General features: G+C 30.5%; 1 protein-coding gene and 1 long non-coding RNA gene across 2 annotated transcripts in view; one reads left to right on the top strand and one right to left on the bottom strand.

The window, feature by feature from the left end:
- Window positions 1–23,396, bottom strand: part of LOC133192011 (outer dynein arm-docking complex subunit 2-like) — a 225,845-nt gene that overhangs the window by 66,530 nt on the left and 135,919 nt on the right. The window lies entirely within an intron of this gene.
- On the top strand, window positions 19,855–21,898 carry LOC133192015 (uncharacterized). The gene is made up of 2 exons (XR_009721771.1): window positions 19,855–20,275; window positions 21,048–21,898. It is a non-coding gene; the product is annotated as an uncharacterized LOC133192015 (long non-coding RNA).

The raw sequence follows: 23,396 nt of genomic DNA, 5'->3' as shown, positions 1-23,396 counted from the left end.
CAATAACAATTAAAAAAAAAAAACACGCACACACACACACACACACACACACACACACACAAACACACATGTTATCAACAAAAGTATGAAAATATGTCAAAGGCTATTAATTATTTTTAAAAAATGTTGGTTTTCAAAGATGAGAATTTGAGATTTTTTTTTAAAGTTGTACGAACTTTGAATCAGACAAGTTTTTTATGCCCCCGGATCGAAAGATCCCGGGGGTATATTGTTTTTGTCCTGTCTGTCTGTTTGTCTGTTTGTCCGTTTGTCTGTTGTCAACTTTAACCTTCTCCATAATTTTTGATTGGTTGGAGCTATGACTTTCATATTTCTATGTGTATTCCTTGTGACAAGACCTTTCTTTGGGTACCATCATATTTGACCTTATGACCTTGACCTTGGAGTTTGACCCACTTTTGCAAAATTTTATGAAACTTTAACCTTGGACATAACTTCTGAACAGTTGGTGCTTGGGGTTTCAAACTTCACATGTGTATTCTTTGTGACAAGACCTTCCTTTGGATACCAACAACTTTGACCTTTTGACCTTGACCTTGGAGTTTGACCTACTTTTGAAAAACTTTAACCTTGGTCATAACTTTGGAACTGTTGGTGCTTGGAATTTCAAACTTCACATGTGTATTCCTTGTGACGAGACCTTCCTCTAAGTATTAACCTCTTTGACCCTTTGACCTTGACCTAAGAGTTTGACCTACTTTTGAAAAACTTTAACCTCGGCCATAACTTTTGAATGGTTGAAGCTAGGGCTTTCATACTTTACATATGTAATCCTTGTGACAAGACCTTCCTTTGGATACCAACCACTTTGACCCTTTGACCTTGACCTAGGAGTTTGACCTACTTTTGAAAACCTTTAACCTTGGCCATACCTTTTGAATGGTTGGTGCTAGGGCTTTCAAACTTCACATATGTAATCCTTCTGACAAGACCTTCCTTTGGTTACCAACAACTTTGACCTTGACCTTGACGTTTTACTTACTTTTAAAAAACTTTAACCTTCGCCATAACTTTTGAACAGTTGCAGCTAGGGTTTTCAAATTTTACAGGTATATTCCTCGAGACAAGACCTTTTTTTGAGTACCAACATTTTTTATCTTTTGGCCTGGATTTTGACTTGCATTTGAGAAACTTTAACCTTCGCCATAAGCTGCCATACGGGGGCATCAGTGTTTCACAAACACATCTTGTTTTTTTTTATAGGAAATGAAGCACTCTTTACATTAAGAACGTTTCAGTGATCTACAATTTTTGTTTATCAGTTGCTCCCCCCCCCTTTTTTTTTTTTTAAAAAGATGCTATTCTATAATTAACAAGGAATGAATTGGTCTTTAGCAAAAGCAAATTTTATTTAGTTAAATATTGATAAGTATGACTGAAACTGAAACTTATTGAATGAATTAAGGGACGGAAGCTACTGCTTCAAAACAAATTTTCAAAGCTGAATTGTAACGATAAAAAAGAACAGTTATGCATATAATTTTTTTTTTCTAAACAACTTAATTGCCTTATTATTTCTCTTTTCAGGACGTCAATATTTTTATATTTATGATCTAAATTTATTACTTTTTACAAATCTTGATTAAACAGAATTTAATTTTCGTTTTTAAAAAATAAAACATTCAATTTTTATTTCATTTTCAGATCACATTGGTAAAAGTGTTCGGCTTTCTGTTAAGGATTGTATCGTTATGCGGTGCAGACAAGATCTCCTGCAGATAAAAGTTCAATGTCTTTCTGGAATCAAATTTTACATCTACATTTACAACTACATCTCCTCGTGTCCTTGCTATTATAATAATAAAAACACAGTCGGTTTATAAATAATTTCTGGTTCATTTGAATACATTATATTATAACTGGAGGCCTTATTAGCATTAATTTTTAAACATAGCTCACCAAAGTGATTTATTATGAGTATTTTTTCTTAATAATGATTTTTAAGTCACAATTTTGTGGTTATAACAATTGTATTCCCTGTAAGTCAGCACATGTTATCTTGCAATTTTAGTCGAATTACTGTGTGTATTGAAGATCAAGACGTATTATGGAGAACAAGGTCAATTCAGGTCATTAACATTACAACAAAAGTTAACTAGGCGAAAGCAAGAAAAATGCCGAATAAATGTTAATTAATCATTTTGGTAAACTGTATACCTATAGCATGTCTTTTTTGATATATTAACCGATTTATTGAATATCGGTGATTGCCTTACTTTCACCGCCCATACATTTTATCCCGAAATGATGGCACAATCTTTTTACCAATCTATTTCGGTGCAAAATGATAGACTCACGTAATCGAAAAATGATCCATATCTATATGAGACATATACATGAAAATGCATATATATGTAAATGCTCTTCCATCATTGAAACCTAGAAATGACATGTATCAATAATAAAATATTTACGTACTTAATTTATACAGATATAAATATAAACAATTTTTATTAGTACGGGAATTAACGTTGCAGTTATTGCAGAAAAAATTACATAACCCGCATGTTATGCATTTTTTCTGCAACAGTTTTAACATCAATTTCCGTACTATCAACCAAAGAAAGCATTATATATGTACATATATATATCGCCAAATAACGCGATGATTAATTCCTCATGTATATTAAGAAATCTACAGTATATTGAAGATTCTTCAAATATACACGAGGAATTAATTATCGCTTAATTTCGCAATAAGCAGCCCTCGCGAAATAAAATTACTCTTTTTTTTATTTTTATGGAACTTAAATCTATATCAAGTGTCTTGTTCAACTGTCCACTTGCGATTATTGTCCTCGCGATTGACGCTTAAGAGCCATTTCGCAATATTAAGTACTGGTATAAAATAAGGAATCTAATATATATATATATATATATATATATATATATATATATATATATATATATATATATATATTTGTGTGTGTGTGTGAGTCTTTATACTCAATTTTAAGCATTGGATTTTATCTTGAGTGTAAAAGACAATTGTTCTTTACATTTAGGTACTCTGAAGAATGATGTGAAGAGACTTCAGGAGAATTCAACCAAAATACAAAAAAAAAAACTCTCTCCCTTCCGATAATCCATCAACAATATTTTCTACCTCATTTATGGTGATGTTTGTGAAAATCCATACTTAGGTACTAGCAAGAAGAATTTTAGTACAATAATTTTTACGTTATCATTCCATATGTAAGATGAGATTCTCATGACTTTAAAAATAAAGATAACAGATTTACGGTAACAACTAAAACACGAGTAAATTAAAACGCTTGTGGCAATTTTGTTCTCAGGTTTAGAAACCTTGAATGACCACACACCGGAAGGCAAAAAGATGGCTCAAATGCTTGTTTTGTTGAAGAATGGAAATTTCATTGTTCTCATAAGCATCAAAAGGATAGGCTGTAGCTATTATAATACTAAATCAGCAATGTTTTAATGCCTTTTATGTCAACGACATTATTAAACTGCAAATTCCTTTTTAACACTTAATAATTTTTTAGGCCATGTTAGAGGAATCATTAGAATTTATTAATGTGAATTAAAGAATAAACATTTATGGAAAACCACACTAATGATTTGAAGCTTTAATGCTGATAAGATAAGATTTCCCCTCCTATTAGAAAGAATGGATAAATCCACTCAAAATTCAGAATATCAAGTTCCATGGTTTTCCATCGTAGACTATATTGTGTATGCAAAACACGATGACTTATACGACATTAGACACAGTGGCCACATGACAATGCTTCAATTATTGGTAAATTGCACATAATTTTAAAACCAATAAAATGCTAATGCATTTCTCTTAAATTATTGTTCATGGGAAGGGTGTGTACTGTCAGATAGCAAAGACTGTTGAGAAAGTAAACATTGCATATCTACACAAGTTTTACAAGCAATGATTTCATCTTCGAGTATAATAGTCATCACCAGTTATCTTTTTGCGATTAAAAATTATAATAATTTAATAAATTACAAAAAGAGTATCAAGGCAAAGCCTCAAAATTTAATGGCAAAAAAGCAATACAGAGCAAACTGGTCATGGACAAAATAGAAAATTCGTCTAGGCATTAGATACGGAGAAATATTTTAAATAAGCACACGTTTCCAGAGGTCAGGCATCAACTGCTAGATATTGAAGGTTGCCCTTATCATTCTAAATATTACTTTTGAAGAGAATATGAATGATATTACTAAATATTACTTTCGAAGTGAATATGGATGAAACTAGGCATTCCAAATTTTACATGAAACAGTTTACATGTACTTTGTTTTTTAAAATTCATTTTTTGTGTGCAAAACAATGTTTTAAAAGACGTAAAGTGGAAACGAAACTGTCTCGATTAGACAAGCGTACATCCTCCAAGAAGCAATTGTAAGATTCCTAGGCGGCTTTAGCTACATATTTGGCGGAAATGTCTTCGACAGGAAAGCAACTTCAAAGGTAACCTGGAATGTAGCTGTCTTGTAAACCCAGTGCCTAAATCATACAACATCCTATTCTTTTGCAAAAGAAGGAATCGAACTTTAGTTTAGGAATTATTCCATTCCAAAGTACTTTAATACTGTGAAGGAAAAGGAAGGGAAATCAACGAAAAACCATTTGAAATACAAAAGCTAAAGCCTTTCGAAAACGTCTTATTTTTATAGCTTAACATTCAGAGGTCATAATTCCCTCCAATGGAAACTGGAATAAAAATCAATAGTAAACTGTACCTCAGAGTAATGAAACTCTAACAAGAAGGTTTTTCAACTTTTCAGGTATATTGAAATAAAATCAGTGCAAATGCAATTTTTGAACTTAAACGTAAATAATTTTAATTATCGACATGAACATTTTGATTGATGCATAACTTATGTACATGTAGTTTACAATGGAGAGATGAAAAATGATATACATAATTAATACGCAGCTTTTTTTTCTATTCAAATACTAAAAAGTGAAACGGAAATCAAACAACATGTATTTCTTTCTTTCGACGGCTTTTCGTATTCACCATCTTGCATTTCCAAAAACGAAGTTTCCGGAAGATGCATATTTCAAAAAATTATATCAGAGAGAGTATTTTTAGGATTATTGAGCTTTCCAAAAAAAAATTACATATGTGAAGAAAATTAATTTTATATAATCAAATAGGGGAAATACTCGCTAAATATTTTGACTTTATTAACTTTGTTTGACTTTCAGAATATTCGGTCACCGAATTAGCGACTGCAAATTTTCTTCTATATTCTAACAACGGTATAGAACCTGTCATGATGGAAACTCAACATAAGTGACGCATGCATAACAAAGTTTCAAGAACAAATGTATGGGATTGATGTACATCTTAGCATAACATCAGCATATCAGTGTTTACTTTATCATGATATTTCTACTACATTTGAATGCTGCGACCAAAAATATTTACTTTTATATGAAGTACATTTATTTCTAAGTTGTTATTTTGATACTTTCAACAACAGATTTTCGCACTTATATTCACACCCAGATTATATAATTTTTTATTCTGATGACTTTTATTGCAAAGAATCTATTTCTTAAGAAAACTTTCATTTCAAAATAAAGGCACTTTCTTCTTTGGCCAGATTTTCCCAAAAGACTTGCATGCCTAAAATATACGTAGTCTACCAAGTATTTGAATCTTAGACAAAAGCAATTTGCAAAGACAACTGAACTATGAAATAATGGCATTCTACTTAGAGTTTCAAAAAGTTTCATTCTCTTTCTTCATACATTTATGACGTCAGTATTTGATTAATTAACAATGTTTTGGGTCCATTTGAAATGAAAAATCAACAGTCAGGACGAAAGTTCAAGGAGATCTTTTTTTTTCAAATTTGATGAAAAATGATTGTTGCATGTGCTGTTCTTCCTGTTAGTAAATTATGTTTCCTTTAATTTGCAACTCGCGTTGACATAACACTAAACTTGGTAAACTGCGCATCATTTTTTAGAAGTAGAAACTGTCCGGAATTGAGCCTAACTGAAGACTGAATTTTACAACAGCACATTGTCATAATGATTAAGGGAAAGGTGATTTAAGCTCTTGACATAAGAAAGTTTTTTTTTTTAAATTATTGAAAACAAGACACTTGTAACATTTTCAGCAGTGAACTATTGTAATTACCCATTGAAAAAAACTGATATATTTACAAGTGTTATTTTTACACTGTGAAAATAAAACTGTTACTTCGACGTTTGAAAATAAAAGTGTTATTTTCTTATTTCACAGTGTGAAAACAACATCTGAGACTATATATGCCAATGTCTGTCCAATGTAGTTTTCCATTTGCATTATTTTGAAATTTATAAATCTATATTCAATGCGCAATACCATTTTGACATTTAAGAGAAAGACGACTTATTTTGGTAAAACGAAAACATAAGAAAATGTAATAAACAAAAAATTCATTGTTCAGTAGTTGGATAAGGAATTTATTTCACTCATGAGACAAGATTTTTTTAAAAAATAATTTGGTTCGTGTTTCTCATTCGTGAAAATATATTAAAAAATGTATCCTCGTGAAATATTTCCATTTCATATAAAAATTATTGAATTTTTTTAAATAGGAACTGATTGGAATTGTTAAAATTTAAATGTTTATTTTAACTACTTCTTATACCATTTTAAAGAAAAAAGGCACGTAAATGAATTTAATATTTAAAGTAAAAAAAATCAAGTGAACAATTTATCTTTTCCGCTACCATTCACCTTCAAATTAATTTTCCCCAAAACACTTCACGAATAATTTTTTTTTTCAAAATGAAAAATGACTACTTTTGGTTCTACAGGGAACATAATTATGCACACATGTAGAAAACTTAATTTGTACATGATATAACATACATCACAAAAATGTACTGAAAAACTACTTTAACTGTATAATAATGATAATAAACGACATGAAACAAAATGAAACCGCATATCAAACAAAGTTTCGATGGGATCAAATGTATCAAATCGAAAGCCGCTAGTATGAACAAGTAGGAAAATTGTTAGCTGCAGAACTGTAGCTCTCCGCTCGAGAAAATTCGGACAGACAAAGCAGAGAGCAACATATCCAAGCGTTGTAAAAACCTTCGATTTACGCCGCCGCTTTTTTGTCGCTCGCTTCGGCTATTATTTCTTGTATTTTATGCTTTCCCCCGCTTTAAAAATATTATCCAATAATTAACCATATATTTTACTCCTATTCCTGATACTTTATCTACCTTTTAACGGTCTCAAACAGCCCTTTATGGTTTTGGAATGTCGGTTTTAAAAATTCCCATTCCGACGTCCATGTTAGGGGTTGTGCGAAAAAGTTTTTCAAAAAATATATACTTGCCGAGAAAATGTAATAAAAAATTCAGGAGGCCCATGTATCATATATATTGTCTACAAAAAATACAAAATGTATGTAAACAAGAAATGAGATAAATACATGTAAAACTCGGGCGTGTTATTTCAGGATGACACCAACGTCGACGTCGGAATGCATTTTTTTTTTTACTATTCTAAAATCACATACGGCCGTCTGGAACCGTTGAAAGGTAAATAAAGTATCAGGAATAGGGGTAAAATATATGATCAATTATCGGATACTATTTTTAAAGTGGGGAAAAGCATTAAATACAAGAAATAATAGCCGAAGCGAGCGACAAAAAAAGCGGCGGCATAAATCGAAGGTTTTTACGACGCTTGGATCTGTAGCTCTCTGCTTTGTCTGTCCGAATTTTCTCAAGCAGAGAGCTACAGTTCTGCAGCTAGAAAATTGTTAGAATCTTAAAAAGCGTGAAAAATTCATAATTAAGATGGTTATACATGTAAATGTATGATTAAAACTGATTTTTAATGAAAATAGAATACGATCAAAGCAGCATTTAAAGTCAAATTTATTTCTAAACATTATTTCTACAATTTTAATTAATACATTTTGAAACATTGTCTTTTTGACTGTTTTCCGTGTACTTCACGGTCTAGGAAATTAAGTCAATGTATAGCTGACAGTTAAATAAGGACAATTACTTCAACAGGTATTCTTTATAAACATGATGTTGCCTATTTAAAGTTACTTTATTTATTTTTTTAATTGAATTAATCCCCTTATAATTTTCTTTTATAATCTTTTTTCAAGCATGACTTTTTGATCTATGGAAGCCTATTTAGAACCCATCAAAAATACTTTGGAATTAGAATTAACAAAATTTTCAAATCTGTTAAAATGAATTTAATTCTTAACATCAAGTTTTTGAATTCAATATAACGAAATTAATCTGTTATATCGAAATTATTGAATTCGTTAAAAACGAAAAAATTCGTTTCGACGTATTCTTGAATTTGGTATATTTAATTAAAAAGTCGTTTAAACGAATTATCTTTTTTTTTTTGTAAATTTAAACAAATTATTAAATTTTTATAACTAATTAAATTCGTTAAAACGAATTCGACGACAATTCATTATATCGAATTCATAAATATTTTTTCAAAAGGTATGTAATGACGAATTTACGGCAGCCCATTTAGGACCTATCAAAAATACTTTTGAATCCGCTATAACGCATTGTCGAATTTGTTATAACAAATCTAATTCGTTAAAACAATTTCTTTGAATTCGTTCTAACGAATTTTATCTGTTATAACAAATTTGTTGAATTCGTTATGAATTCAAAAATTTGTTATAACGAATTAAATTCGTTTAAACGAATTCTAAAATTTGTTATAACAAATTAAATTCGTTTAATCAAATTCAACAGTCAGGACCTACAGAAAAATATATATGAATTCGATGTAACAGTTTGTCAAATTCTTTTCTACGAATTTAATTCGTTATAATAACAAATCAAAGAGTTCGTTTTAACGAATTAAATTCGTTATAACAAGATTTAGAATTTGTTAAAACAAATTTAATTCGTTATAACAAAATTTTGAATTCGTTATAACGAATTCAACAAATTTGTTATAACAGATTAAATTCATTATAACGAATTCAAAGAAATTATAACAAATTAAATTCGTTATAACAAAAACGACAATTCCTTATATCGAATTCAAAAATATTTTTGATAGCTAAATGTGCTTCCGTACGAATTTGATTAAACAAATTTAATTCGTTATAAGATTTATGAATTTGTTTAAAAGAATATAAGCCGTTATAACACATTTTTGAATTGGAATTCATTTTACCGAATTAATTCCAATTCATACGGAAGCCAATTTAGGACCTATCAAAAATATTTTTGAATTCCTTATAACAATTTGTCGAATTTGTTACTTATCTAATTCGACATCACATATTTTTTTGGAATTTTTTATAATGAAAATGGGCTTCCGTACGAATCAGTATAACAAATTTATTATAGCAACTTAAATCGAATTCAGAAAATTGATTATAACGAATTAATTCGTTATAACAAATATAACAATTCGTTATATTGAATTCAAAAATATTTTTGTTAGGTCCTAAATGGGCTTCCTTAATGATCCAATTGATATATCTATTTTTTGTGAAATAGTACTACTTAGATTAATGACATAAACGCTTTTTGATTTCGTTGCTTATCAGGTGATCTATCAATGTGTCTGAATTCTCGAAGATTTGTTATCAAAAGTGGTTCAATACTCTGCTTTCTGAAACTAATTTGATTTATTATTTTTCTACATCGAACTAGATAAAACCTCTTTTAACATATTGCATTTGGACATATTTCAAAATTTTTGTCGCGGTACTCTTAACTGATGTATGGCATTAATTGTTATGAGACCATTATGAGACCAAACGTTTCGATTTTTGACGCTTCTGCCTCGTGCAAGCGTTTACCATAATGAGACAGCGATGTCGTTTGCGTACGACCGAATTCCCCGATTGTGCATGCATGACCCCCGGGATTTGCTGACATTGGAGTGACTATATAAAAAATGTTTAATATTCATATCGTCACTTCTCTTATTTATGATTACAGTATCACGGTTTAATGGCAAAGAAAATGTTGTATAGCAAAGATTCGATGGCAAAGTCTTCCAATTAATTTGACGATCAGCTTCCGAAGCCAAACAAAATTTTAAACATAAAAATAATAACAACTTTATTTGATACAAAAAATAAACGAAGATAAATATTTATAAATATATGTTGCATGCAGTTGAGAAAAAAAAAAAAGAATCAACTCTTGTTTTCTGTCAATCGCACACGCTACCTGTATAATACCTTAAAAAGGGTATTATTTTCTAAGAATTATATACCAACCAAAGAAGCTCATATCTCTCCATTTAAGATAAAAGTACGTATATGCATAATTTATATTAATACCTCTAGCTTATCCATGCACCATTGAACGTAGCAATAGTTTCAATGTTTAACATGAACGATATCTGTACTCCATCATATGTATACATAATAATATTATAGTAAAAAGGAGAAAAATTTAGAAATATAAATTGCATAAGATACCTCACACTTGAATAGTTTTACCTGTAACAGGTTATGCTGTCTAACACTCAGCCTAGAAAAACATCAGAAAACACTTAATGTGTTTAGAATGGCAGAATAAATGACCTTAAAATTTCACCAAAAGAGATATATAGGTATAAACAGAAGTCTTCCTTAGAGAAAGCCGTTGTATTGACGATAAACAAGAGACGGGACTTTAAAATCATTGAAATGGCGTCAGCGTGGGTTATAAAAAGTATTTTATAAATAAAAAAACGTATCTAACTGGACAGGAACTTCAAGAAAGATTTCATTCTCAAAGACCAATATAGGGCAATTTTTGGTGTTCTTGTTATTATTTTTTTGTTTGCACTCTTTTAAAATCTATTTTTCTATATTTCGTATACAACACAACATCTGACCCAAAATTGAATTATATAATGATAGAACTGGTCTGAAGATTATAAAATATGTTTGAATTTTCGGATCGAGGGATGTGCTTATATTTTAAATCTTTGCTGAAGGTACTCAAATACACATGCTTTCTGTAAAATTTCAAGAAAATCACAATTTCAAAAACCCTGTTTTCTAATACCTGGTCTTGTGAAAAGTGAAAGTGAATCTGAAAGTGAACCTAGGTCTTTGGGGAGTATTTTTTCAGATCGTATACATACATTTTATACATATATAAAAATCCTTACAAATAAAGATACATAGCGGGTTCAAGTAAATGTTCTACCAAGCCACTTTCTTTACTCCTCACTAAAATATTAACAATAGTAAAGGAGAAACTTCAGGAGTGCTGTGCAACAATATATTCGAGAAGTAGTGTAAATCAAATGTGGACACTTAAAAATTCCAAGGAACTTTTGGAAAATTTGAAATCACAAATTTTTATCAAAATCAACAACATGAAAACGACTTTTCAACTTTATATACAACCATTCCCAACGATAAATTAAAGTCCAGGCTTTTTGATGTCATTGACAGCTGCTTTTTCAATAAAAATGGAACTCGTAAATTTACTTACCTTGTAATTGGTCATTTGCAAAAATTATTTTGATAAAAACATTCTGATTGTACAAACAAGTACTCTGAAGTTGATATTAAAAAGATGCTTGAGTTTCTGATTGACAATATCTATGTAGTTTTTAGAGACTAGGTCTTCCAACAATCTCCTGGAATTCCCATGGGTACCAATTGCGTCCCATTATTAGCGGTCTTATTCTTGTATTCATAGGAAGCAGAATTTGTTCAAAAATCTTATACGCGAAAAGAAGAAAAAACACTTGAAAACACTTGATTCCTCGACACCAGAATATAGGCTCGGATCTGTGATTATGGATATTGCAAATCATAGGCTTTTTAAACCCGCGCGTTTTACTGCCGAAAATGTAGCTAAAACAATCCGTTTTTTTCCTTAAACTTCAATATGCCAACAAAGGAATTGACGCGGTTAATATAAGTAATATTCTTAATCACAAAAGGGTCCAGTCTTGTATTCCACCATATTTCAAATTAAAGACTACACCTTGTATTTCCTACAAATATACATCGACTATTGCTTCCAAACTTTTTAATTACAAGAAAGCTTTACAGGGCCTGGATATCGAATATCTGAAACATAATCCTCCACCGTGTTCATGTTCTTCTTCGCCCTATAACTATAGTCCTGCTGGACACGTTATTACTTGTGACGTAAATATAGTTAATAATGAGGACCTTAGATCACTTATTTTAAAAGGTCCTAAATTTAGGGAACCCCGATCCTTCAACTGGCGTCGGAATTTCACATATATTATGGATTCTGTAGAGGACTACGCCAGGCGATGGACCAGACATAAAAAAGAAGACCTTGACACTTTGTCAGAATGGATTAAATGTATCAGGTGTATGTTAAAATCGCGCATTAAAAGATTGAGGGGCAATATGAGAACCATCTATCCTTCTGTATTCAATAATCCAGAGGAGAAAAAAGAATTAGATAGATTACATGATCAGTACGTGCTGGTCCCTGCTGACAAAGCAGGTAACAACATTGTCTTTGTTTGTAAGGCTCATTATATTAAATATATTTTAGAGGAACTTGGATTTAATTCTACAAGTGTAAACCCAACTTATACTCATAGCTCCCTTTCTAAGGAAGAAATTCTTCAAAATCATATGTCAGTTTTGAATATTTTTAATATTCCAAACAACCAAAATGAATTTGAATTACCATTTTTATATTGGATTCCGAAACTTCATAAAAATCCTTACAAACAAAGATACATAGCGGGTTCCAGTAAATGTTCAACCAAGCCTCTTTCTTTACTCCTCACTAAGATATTAACAGTGGTGAAGGAGAAACTTCAAGAGTACTCTGCAACAATATATTCGAGAAGTGGTGTAAATCAGATGTGGATACTAAAAAATTCCAAGGAACTTTTGGAAAATTTGAAATCACAAGATTTTACCAAAATCAACAGCTTAAAAACTTACGACTTTTCAACTTTATACACAACCATTCCCCACGATAAATTAAAGTCCAGGCTTTTTGATATCATTGACAGCTGCTTTTTCAATAAAAATGGAACTCGTAACTATACTTACCTTGTCATTGGTCATTTGCAAAATTATTTTGTTAAAAAACATTCTGATTGCACACACAAGTACTCTGAAGTTGACATTAAAAAGATGCTTGAGTTTCTGATTGACAACATCTATGTGGTTTTTGGAGACCAGGTCTTCCAACAATCTATTGGAATTCCCATGGGTACCAATTGCGCCCCGTTATTAGCGGACCTTTTTTTGTATTCATTTGAAGCAGAATTTGTCCAAAATCTTGTACGTGAAAAGAAGAAAACACTTGCTGTGGCCTTCAACTCGACATTTAGATATATCGACGACGTATTGTCAATTAACAATGGCTATTTCCATTCTTATGTCGATACGATATATCCTGGTGAGCTTGAGATAAAAGATACCACACAGTCTGACAAATCTGTTTCATATTTGGATATTTTACTTGAAAAAGACGTTAATGGTAATCTAACAACCAAGCTTTATGATAAACGTGATGACTTTAACTTTTCAATCGTCAACTTCCCTTACTTATGCAGCAATATACCTTCATCACCTGCATACGTGGTATATATCTCTCAGTTGATTCGATACACAAGAGCATGTTCTACGTATGTACAATTTCTAAAACGATGTAAATTATTGACAAACAAGTTGATGAAACAAGAATATCAGCTGTCTCGTTTAAAGTCATCATTTCGTAAGTTCTATGGTCGATACAATGACCTTGTCAGCAAATACAATTTATCATTGAGTCAAATGCTGACTGACGTTTTTCATACTAATTGTTAGGCTATTATTTACACACTGAATTGTCGACGGATTCTTCCGTTATTTCCCGATCATGACAAGGAGCACACGGCGGGTGTGACCGGTCGGCAGGGGATGCTCACTCCTCCATGGCACCTGATCCCACCTCTGATGTTTGGAGGTCCGTGTTTGCTCTGCTCCTATTTTGTACTGTTTAATGGACGTTTGAGCTTGAATACTGTTCGTTATCTCCATATATTTCATTGGCCTTCAACTCGACATTTAGATATATCGACGACGTATTGTCAATTTACAATAGTTAATTCCATTCTTACGTCAATACGATATATCCCGGTGAGCTTGAAACAAGAATATCAGCATTCTCGTTTAAAGTCGTCATTTCGTAAGTTATATGGTCGATACAATGACCTTGTCAGCAAATACAATTCATCATTAAGTCAAATGCTAAATGACGTTTTTCATACAAATTGTTGGGCCATTATTTAAACACTGAATTGTCGACGGATTTTCCCTTTATTTCCCGATCATGACAAGGAGCACACGGCGGGTGTGACCGGTCGGCAGGGGATGCTCACTCCTCCATGGCACCTGATTCCACCTCTGATGTTTTAGAGGTCTGTTTTCCACTGCCAGTCACTGTTTAAAATAATAATACTGTAGTTTTGCAATATCAGTTGCACAAATGACATTGTAAATATTGTATTGTTTAATAGACTTTTGAGCTTGAATACTGTTCGTTATCTACATATATTACATACAGAAATTCTTTATTTACATTTTACTTCCAAATAAGGCATAACATCTAGCAAAGCGTTTTTTTTTTGGTCAAAATACTTGAAAATCAAATGGGACCTGATTACTCCCCTCTCAAATACAACATAACAAAAATTCAGGAATTTAGTGAAGTCAGTCAGCTTACATATAGTTTTCATTCTATAATCTAGTGCGTAAATGCCCGCATTAGGAGGGGAGATTCAGGAATTACCTCGGTCATAATTTGACCAGAACCTCAAATGAAATACTGCTATGACCCTTGCATACTGTCTACTTCCACCAAGTTAATAGCATCCATCAAATTTACTTTAAACATATTAATCAAATAGAAAGTAACGCTTGTACTTTAAACTCCTAAAACTTTCTAAGAAATGTGTGCATGATATGCACATCTACCTCTTTGTACGAGACGTAAAGTACTTTTCTGTAAATTAAAGTACAGTTATTGAAACAATATATTCTGATCGAAAAGTTGTAAATGTCATTTAAGAGTTCCATCAAGATGAATTCTTCAAAGACAAATTATGGATTTCTAAAGACATAGCTGATTTTAATGCCAAGAGGATAGGTTTGTTCAACATTAATTGCACATTGGAAAACACCCTTTTGATTTCGTTTAAACACGATTTAATATTTTTTTCAATATATTAGCCTAAAATTCATGAGATAGACATAGATTTGACAAGGAATATTTAAGAAAACAAGTTATTGCCAATCATACGAATTGGCATACTTCAATTTCTTCTTTCAAAATGACTTATGACTATTAATAACAGCAAATTTCATTTAGGTAATCAGGAAGTATGATGTAATTTAAACGTCTTCTATCACTTCATCATTACTTTTTTTCCTAGAAATTTAAGACCTTTCATGCAACTATTTCTCTCGGTGAATATGAACATTTCTACGTAAATGAGCACCTCACTGGTATTCTTAAATAAATACAGTGCGCTAACTCAAGATGTCAAGTTCGTTGTATCCATAACTTTTCTTGGTTCACATGAAAATCTTTCTATGAAAGAACGTAAAAACAAATTTTGCAGGTTTTCCTCATTTTCATGATAATTATAAGGTTTTCATGATACTTGTCCCAAATTTATTCTGGGAGTGGTTTTTCGTTAGAAGATTAAAGGACTAATGAATGTTATTGATCCTAATCAAATCACAATTTAGATTGTAGGTCTGATTCTCTTTTCTTAAAATCAATAAAGTTATATATATATATATATATATATATATATATATATATATATATATATATATATATATATATATATATATATATATATATATATATATATATACACACATTCGTAAATAGAAAAAAAAATTTATATGTATTAAAATTGAATTATCTTTTAAAGAAGGTCAGACTTAAAAATAATCTTCCGCAAATACTTAAGCAATCTTTAAAAGAAATCTTTGTTGCCGCATTCAAAAATTTTCTTTAAATTCATATTTGTATTAAAAACTTTTCTTACATATGATTAAAGTACAAGGAGAAATGCTTTTTTCAGTATGATTTAGCAAAGAAAAGAACTGAGCGACACTAGACAAACGACATTATATGCAAATATGTGTCTATGACAAAATAAGTTTATAATTTCTGGAAATGCAATAATGGAATGATATGTCAAACAAGACGAAAGATAAGTTATATGAAAATAGGTTAAATTCCTAGCTATTCATGCCAGAATTATTTCTTTTGGGTAATTGAACAATTTATGTTGAAGACATGTCCTCATGAAATAAGAACGAGCGATTTTATATGTTAAATGAGTTGCCAATAAAACAGAGAGATTACACAGCGTAAATTATACGACATGAAAGAATGACTAATACAGAATAAATATATAACTGGAAAAAAGTGACAAGGTCAATTTCGAAACTAGAGTGTAATGTACATTTTTATGTTACTTACTGCACTATTCACAGCTTCATTTTCTTAAGTTTACGATTAAATAGAAAGCAAAATCTTCAATGGTAATAATTTCATCCTTAATTTTTATAATGATTAGACACTATCACAGAAAATAATATTCACTCATTTTGACTTTGAATATCATCAATCAATATTTATTACTTTGTACTTTTAGCCAGGAAGAGAAAAATATTTTTGCTTAATTTTAAGCTATACAATGTACATTATTGAATAGGATAAATAGATTGAAAAATATTTTATCGATCACAAAAGGTAGGTTTGACATTGGTGATGTTTGCATTCTGCATTTTCAAAGTAAGTAAGTAATTGTTTATTTAAGTGTCAAATATTACAAATGAAATATATGTAGCTCAATTACAACTGCATATAAAATATTGGCATCCTGCCTCAAAGACATAAGAGAAACCAACATACCTGTCATCCTTCATAAATGATAGTCCTTGGAACATTTTCCATGCTAATTCAGTAGAAAAAGTTAGATTCCTATATTCTCTTTACTAATTTCCAATCTAAAGTTGTAAACGATTACGTCACAATAAATACGTGTAAATAAATACAATGTCAATAAAAATATGAAAGGGAAAAACTATATCTCAGTTATGACAAAATTTCTTTTATATTTCATTTCATATACCATTAACATATACTTATGTAAAATCACTACAAATCGTAAAAATTTCAGAATGATTGAAATTATTCGTCTATCAAATAGCATTCATACAAGTAAATCAAAGAGGGCAAAAACGGTCAATTTTTCATACTTAAACACAATTTTTCCATGTAAGTGGATCTTACCTCCATTTTTTTAAAGATTGTAATCATTGTATAAATAAAAATATAGATTCTTCGGTTAACAAAAACATGGAGCAAAGACCCCGTATACTCGTATCTAAAAAATACACTTTTTTGACACAATATTCGTATTTTTCCGAGAAATATCTGAAGTCTATTTAGTCAAGGGTCATATCACAAACATTTAAATGCTGTTTTTTGTTATGAGCGGTATAGCGTATTGGTTAGCGTGTTAGTCTTGATGGTAAAATTGATGCTCAAGATACTTTATTGCTTGAATCCCATGAACCCCAAGAATACTACACTTTTTTTTAAATCATGCAATGATTTTTGCAGAAAAAATTCTTTAGAAAAGGCTTGTTTTTCATAACTTTCTGTGATAAGAACTTTACTCTAAATACTAAATTCACAAATTGAATACGACTTTTATACATTTGAAGCTATTGGCATTTTGCACGCCTTGTTCGCCCATCTTCATAAACTACAAATTTAGATTGGAAAATAAGGCACTATTACCAACGAAAGGTTGTTATTGAAAACAAAATTCAACACTGCAAAAGAAAATTTTTATATACATGTAGTTTTACAATTTCATCTCATAGTATTTTTATTTTTAGGTATATTTACGTATTTCACGACTTTTTATCTTCTGCAAGTAATAAAAACAAATTGTCCCCAATGCCACCTCTATTTAGCATGTTAATTAGATTCAAAATGCATGTTCTAAAAAGGTACATATTTTGATAACTAAACCGTTTATGTAAAATAGGAATCTCACGGAGATAAATACCATTAAGTTTTCTTTCATACTCATTCCATTGTTAAGTATGCCTTCCTCCTAAGATATTTAGTAACTATTTTTATATTAGCTGTGCATTAAAGATCCCAAGGTTTCTTTTGAAAATTTTCAAGATTTACTACTACTATTTCACATCACATTGACATACATTACCACATGAAAAAAAAATCTTTTTACTTCTGGGGGAAATATGCTAAAGTTCATTTCAATAATCTTCCGATTTCATGAACAATTGGCTTATTCCCTCCCCCATTTTTCTTCAATAAACAACTTTTACAGTAATAGGTGTATTTGTTATTTGCTACTAAATATCAAACATGATAGATATTTTGAAATTTATTCAAAAGCCTTGCAATTTTTAAAGGGAAAATAATTTCAAAAAAAGAGAAAATAGGCTGGGATCATTGAAAAAAAAACTTCTTCTCAAGAGCCATCGACACAGAAAATCAAAATTTATGTGAATGCGTCGTAATAAAGAGAAAATTCAAGAATAAATGCATTAGTAAGAGACAACATAGTTTTGCTTGAAAATATAAAGTTAAAATCTCAAGAGCTGAAAGAATAAGATTGTGAAATCATTAAACAATAAGAATTTTATTGCATCAAAACCATCACTTGATACAACAAACAGATTTCGAAATCTGTTGGAGAATTCCTGCATATTATCAATCACTTGTACCCTTGTTTTTGAGAAAAATCACGTTTCCCTCATAATAAATGTAAAACTTTGAACCCTTTATGACATGTAACCTCTTTTCTTCAGAGGGACAATGATGTTAACAAAATGGAATGAATATTGTAAAAAAAAATAAACTTGCATAAGTTGATTTGACAATTTGTAGCCTTTTATTCCACGCAAAGATTTATTTCATTAAAATGTAGAATGAAAAACTATCTGCAACAAGGGAGTACACACACACATACAAACACACACACACACACACAGAGAGAGAGAGAGAGAGAGAGAGAGAGAGAGAGAGAGAGAGAGAGAGAGAGAAAGAGAGAGAGAGAGAGAGAATTACAAAATTCCCTTTTTCAAGACGCAAACTACAATTCTATCTTTTTTCATATTTATCGTATACAGAAAGATTAAATACATTTGTAACTAAAGCTAAAATTTCCCCCCAAGACAATAATGAAATTAAGAGTTAAATGACGATTTATTGCTATTTTATTTCAAGAGTTATTGATTGAACAATTTTACAATTCAACTAATTTCAGATATTATCAGGTTATGGCATAAATATAACACTTTAAACTAGGAGCAAAGCATATTCGTGAAAGAAAAATAATTTACTGTTTAAACAGATTAAAACAGATCAAATCTTATTGTTGAACAAGTGGAATTGGTTTTGTCTTATAATATAAAGAATATAAATTTCCTTCTTTAAATTGACGATTTTTGTTTTGTTTTGTTATTTTTTAAATTGTTTTATTAAGGAGAATTTCTAGCATCTGTTTCTAGTTTCTTTGCAAGCTTGAATAGGGCATTGTAGACCTCCTCAAAGTATAAAGATTAACAAGAAATGTTAAGGGTAGATAACTGCATAGAGCTAATTTAACTGCGTATCAAGCACATTTCAACGCTGTCGTTGAAATTGTAAGGCAAACAAGTGCGCAACTTGTATTTTGATATTCTTTTGAAAAAATAATGCTATAAATAATATTATTCAATAACTCGCACGTAAACATGATGAAAAGGTGGTATATACCCTCTAACGTGATGGGACATTATTGTCTTTTAATATATCTATATTTAGAAAACAGAGCAGTCCCAACGAGGTAATCCCCAAGTTTGACGTCACACATTTCTATTATGAGGGGAACTCTGACGTCATATGTAATTAAATATAGATGACAATCGATGCCTTTGGAAGTAAACGATGGCCATTTTTTTTTACTCTGCAAGAGAAAAAGTATGTCGTTTGCAAAATCGATTCCTCCGACGTAAATCTGCATTGATTTTTCTCTTTGCTGTTGGCTACATGAACGTAACCTTCTGCGTCAATGCACAGAATGCGTTAGCAATCTTAGATACTATGAAATCAAACTTCAACATGTATATATAAGGAGATTTTCTTAGTGGCCGCGAACAATTAAATATTAATGGAAGAATTTGACGCAAAATTTTTCTTAAAATTTTAATTTACAACATTTGAAATTGGATTTTATTCGATGGGGAATATCATAAACAGGTTTGTATACATATATTTTTCGCGTTTTATATCTCTTATTTTAATACAGCATCACTTCTACTAATACAGCATACATTTTATTTCATAACATTTATAATGTCACAATGTAGTTTATAAGAATAGTACCCATTTTTAAATAGAAGCAGATACTGAAACATTAAAACTTTTAATTTGTTGCAATAAAGTAATTTGAATTCATATTTATTTTAAAGTTTAAATTTGCTAGTTAGTACAAGTTCCTCTGACTATATAGATCATAGTTATATACTATAAATAATTGAGATATTCATGATTACTCATCCGGTGTGGTGGCGGGCAATTCAAATTCTACTTTGCTGCTGTGACGTCAGTATCTTTTCATTTTCCATATGACAAGAGGATATGGTACATGAGAACCCGTTCATTTGTTACTAGATGTGAATATGTGAAGCTTGAAATAAAAACGCCATAATACACTTAAAATGCACAAGCGCAAGTCTTGCAATCTATATATCGATATTGCTTGAATGATACAGCGGAATTTGGTGAAAATATGCTAAATATATCAATAAATGACAAAGTATTCAAACAACCTTCAACGATATTTAAAAAGAGTATTTACTTTACATTTTGTCTGATTGTAAATAGCTCGGCTTTTTTCGATGTTTCATTGAAATAGATGAATTAAAGAACATGTGTACTTACTAAGCGTTGAGTATATAGAGACTAGAAACGTTGATGAAGAGTATCTCAATGACGTCATGACTTATGGTCTGCTTTGTAAACATTACAGGTAAAGCCAACTTCTACAAACTAAGTCGAGATGAAAGAGGCATTTTGGATCTCATACACCGGGACGTTCTATCTCTTCTTATAAATGTCACAGAACACCCTCATCCAATATAGTAATTAGGGATTTGTTAGCATTTGGATGCAACCTTTTGCTGACATTAAACAAAATGTCAAAATTACAAGTTAAGCATACCAGACTCCGATCATTGCACAATATATAACGGGTACTGTTGCAGAGGATTCTATTGTTTTATATTTGAAACTGAATGCACAATGTGTGATCTGTGATTTATTCTGATGAATACATTTTAACGCCAATAAAAAGATGGATCACTATTGTTCTATTTCTTTTTTTGTTCAAGAAAAGGGATATATTTTGAAAATTATTTGTGGGTGCACTTCGAGGAGTATTCCTATAGGATGATTACCATTTTTGTGCATTTTTAGTGGAAATGCTTTACCTTCTGGATAACAGATTTCTAAGATGGATATAAAATGTGGAGTAAGAGATTATGCGTTTCGAGAATCCTACAGTTTATAAAAAAAAACCTGATTCATGCTTGTTGATAGAAAACTGCTTTATGCATGAATGGGATCTGCATTTCACGTTATCAAATAAAGAAAAATTACAAAACTGGATTATATTCTTCGTAAACAGAGGTGTTTCCTGAGTGCATATGTACAAGGCAGCTGCAACGGATACTAAGCCAGAGTTCATTTGACTTCGACCACTGAATAAAGCAGAAGATGGTAGTTTTTAACTTGATGGCACCCAATGTTTCCTGGGCATGATCAGAAAGGCTATAATGTGTTAAATCTGGTTATTAAAAATGTGGTTTCTACCATACAGAATATACATTTATTCTTTTTTCATTATGTTTTTCCAAACATTTTTCATTTTTTATCGAATTAAAACTATTTATTACATTTTCGGGCACCAAGACCATAAACTGAGAACAAACTTAGGTCAAAATTTCAAACTAGAATAACTTTGAAATAAATATGAAAATAAAACAAATTATCATCATCAGCTCCTCAGCCAGTAACAAAAACTCTTAAAATTATTATTTAATTCAAAAGTCTAAAACTTCAGCTTGAAATTGAAAACTTTTCGCTCAGCTATTTTCATTTCATGCATTGCAATATGATTCAAGGTTCTTCGAAGTCTTAGAAACGGTCTCCTAAAAATTTGACATTTGTACCCCAATAAAAGTACAAAACTACGTACTTTTTTAGAGAAATAGAATTTCCTTTAATTTAATCTAGCCATAGATACCACTACTTTCTAGCAAGGTATGGAATGAGAAGTGATCTGTGATATCTTGTAATGTCAGCACAACTTTTAACACCGTGTATTATATAACAATTTAAGTAAACAGAACTTAACGCCTTACATGCAATTTTCTCCAAATTCCCAGATATCTATAGTTTTTTTAAAATTCCTAAAATATATTTGTTGATTAATTTTCGATTAGAAATGTATAGCTGGTGCTTTCATTCGCGTTTCCTAAAATGTTTTTGAGATTTGATAATTTTCCCTTTATATAATATGATTAACTATAATGAAGAACTTTAAGAAATACCATGGGTAAATAAACATTACTTTGTAAATTCAGAGACATTTTTGCGAGCATATATACAATTTACTTCACTGCTGATTATCAGAACCTCAGGATCGGACTACCTTAAATAGAAATCAAAATATTCAGTATCTGAATTTAGACTGAAATCTGTTTTAAGTTTATGCATTTGGGGCCAGGATATCAAGAATTTTATTTAAAAAAAAACATAATTAATGTTTTGTTTTACTTTTGCACAGAAAAAGTTTCAATTCTTCCAAAAAATCTTGCATTTACGTTACTTATCATGAACTTGCATTCCGTTTTCCTCAGTGATTTGCACACGTTTGGCTATGCCATTCAGTATAATTTGTAGTACAATACACAATGGCTATCCGTGGCCAATGTATTCCCTTAACCTGTACTGACAATAGTTACGCAGAGGGAAAATCGAAGAAGCTAAACTAGATAAAGATGAAAAAAGTCATTAAAAATTCAAATAACCTGACCCTTTTCTCTGAACTTTCATCTTCTCTGAACTACCATTGCAAATTAATTTTTAACAATAGCAATATGTTTAAAAATAGAACCTCTAAGACTTCATTCTACATAAGAAAACGTCACAATAGTTATTCTCAGTTTTTTTTTCGGCTCGTGATGTACATTTAATGTCGAAAAAAATGTCACTTCTCCTACGAAACCAATTTTCCCCCTTTTAGTTGCTTATACGTTTAATTTTTTACTTTTAATCTTAGGAAGAAGTTTGATTTGATGTTTTAGTAATATCACGT

Source organism: Saccostrea echinata, unplaced genomic scaffold (genome assembly GCF_033153115.1).
Source record: "Saccostrea echinata isolate AGI-Se365-2 ecotype Australia unplaced genomic scaffold, CSIRO_AGI_Sech_v1 ptg000025l, whole genome shotgun sequence".
Classification (NCBI taxonomy): Eukaryota; Metazoa; Mollusca; class Bivalvia; order Ostreida; family Ostreidae; genus Saccostrea; species Saccostrea echinata.
This window is presented reverse-complemented; position numbering and strand designations above follow the sequence as displayed.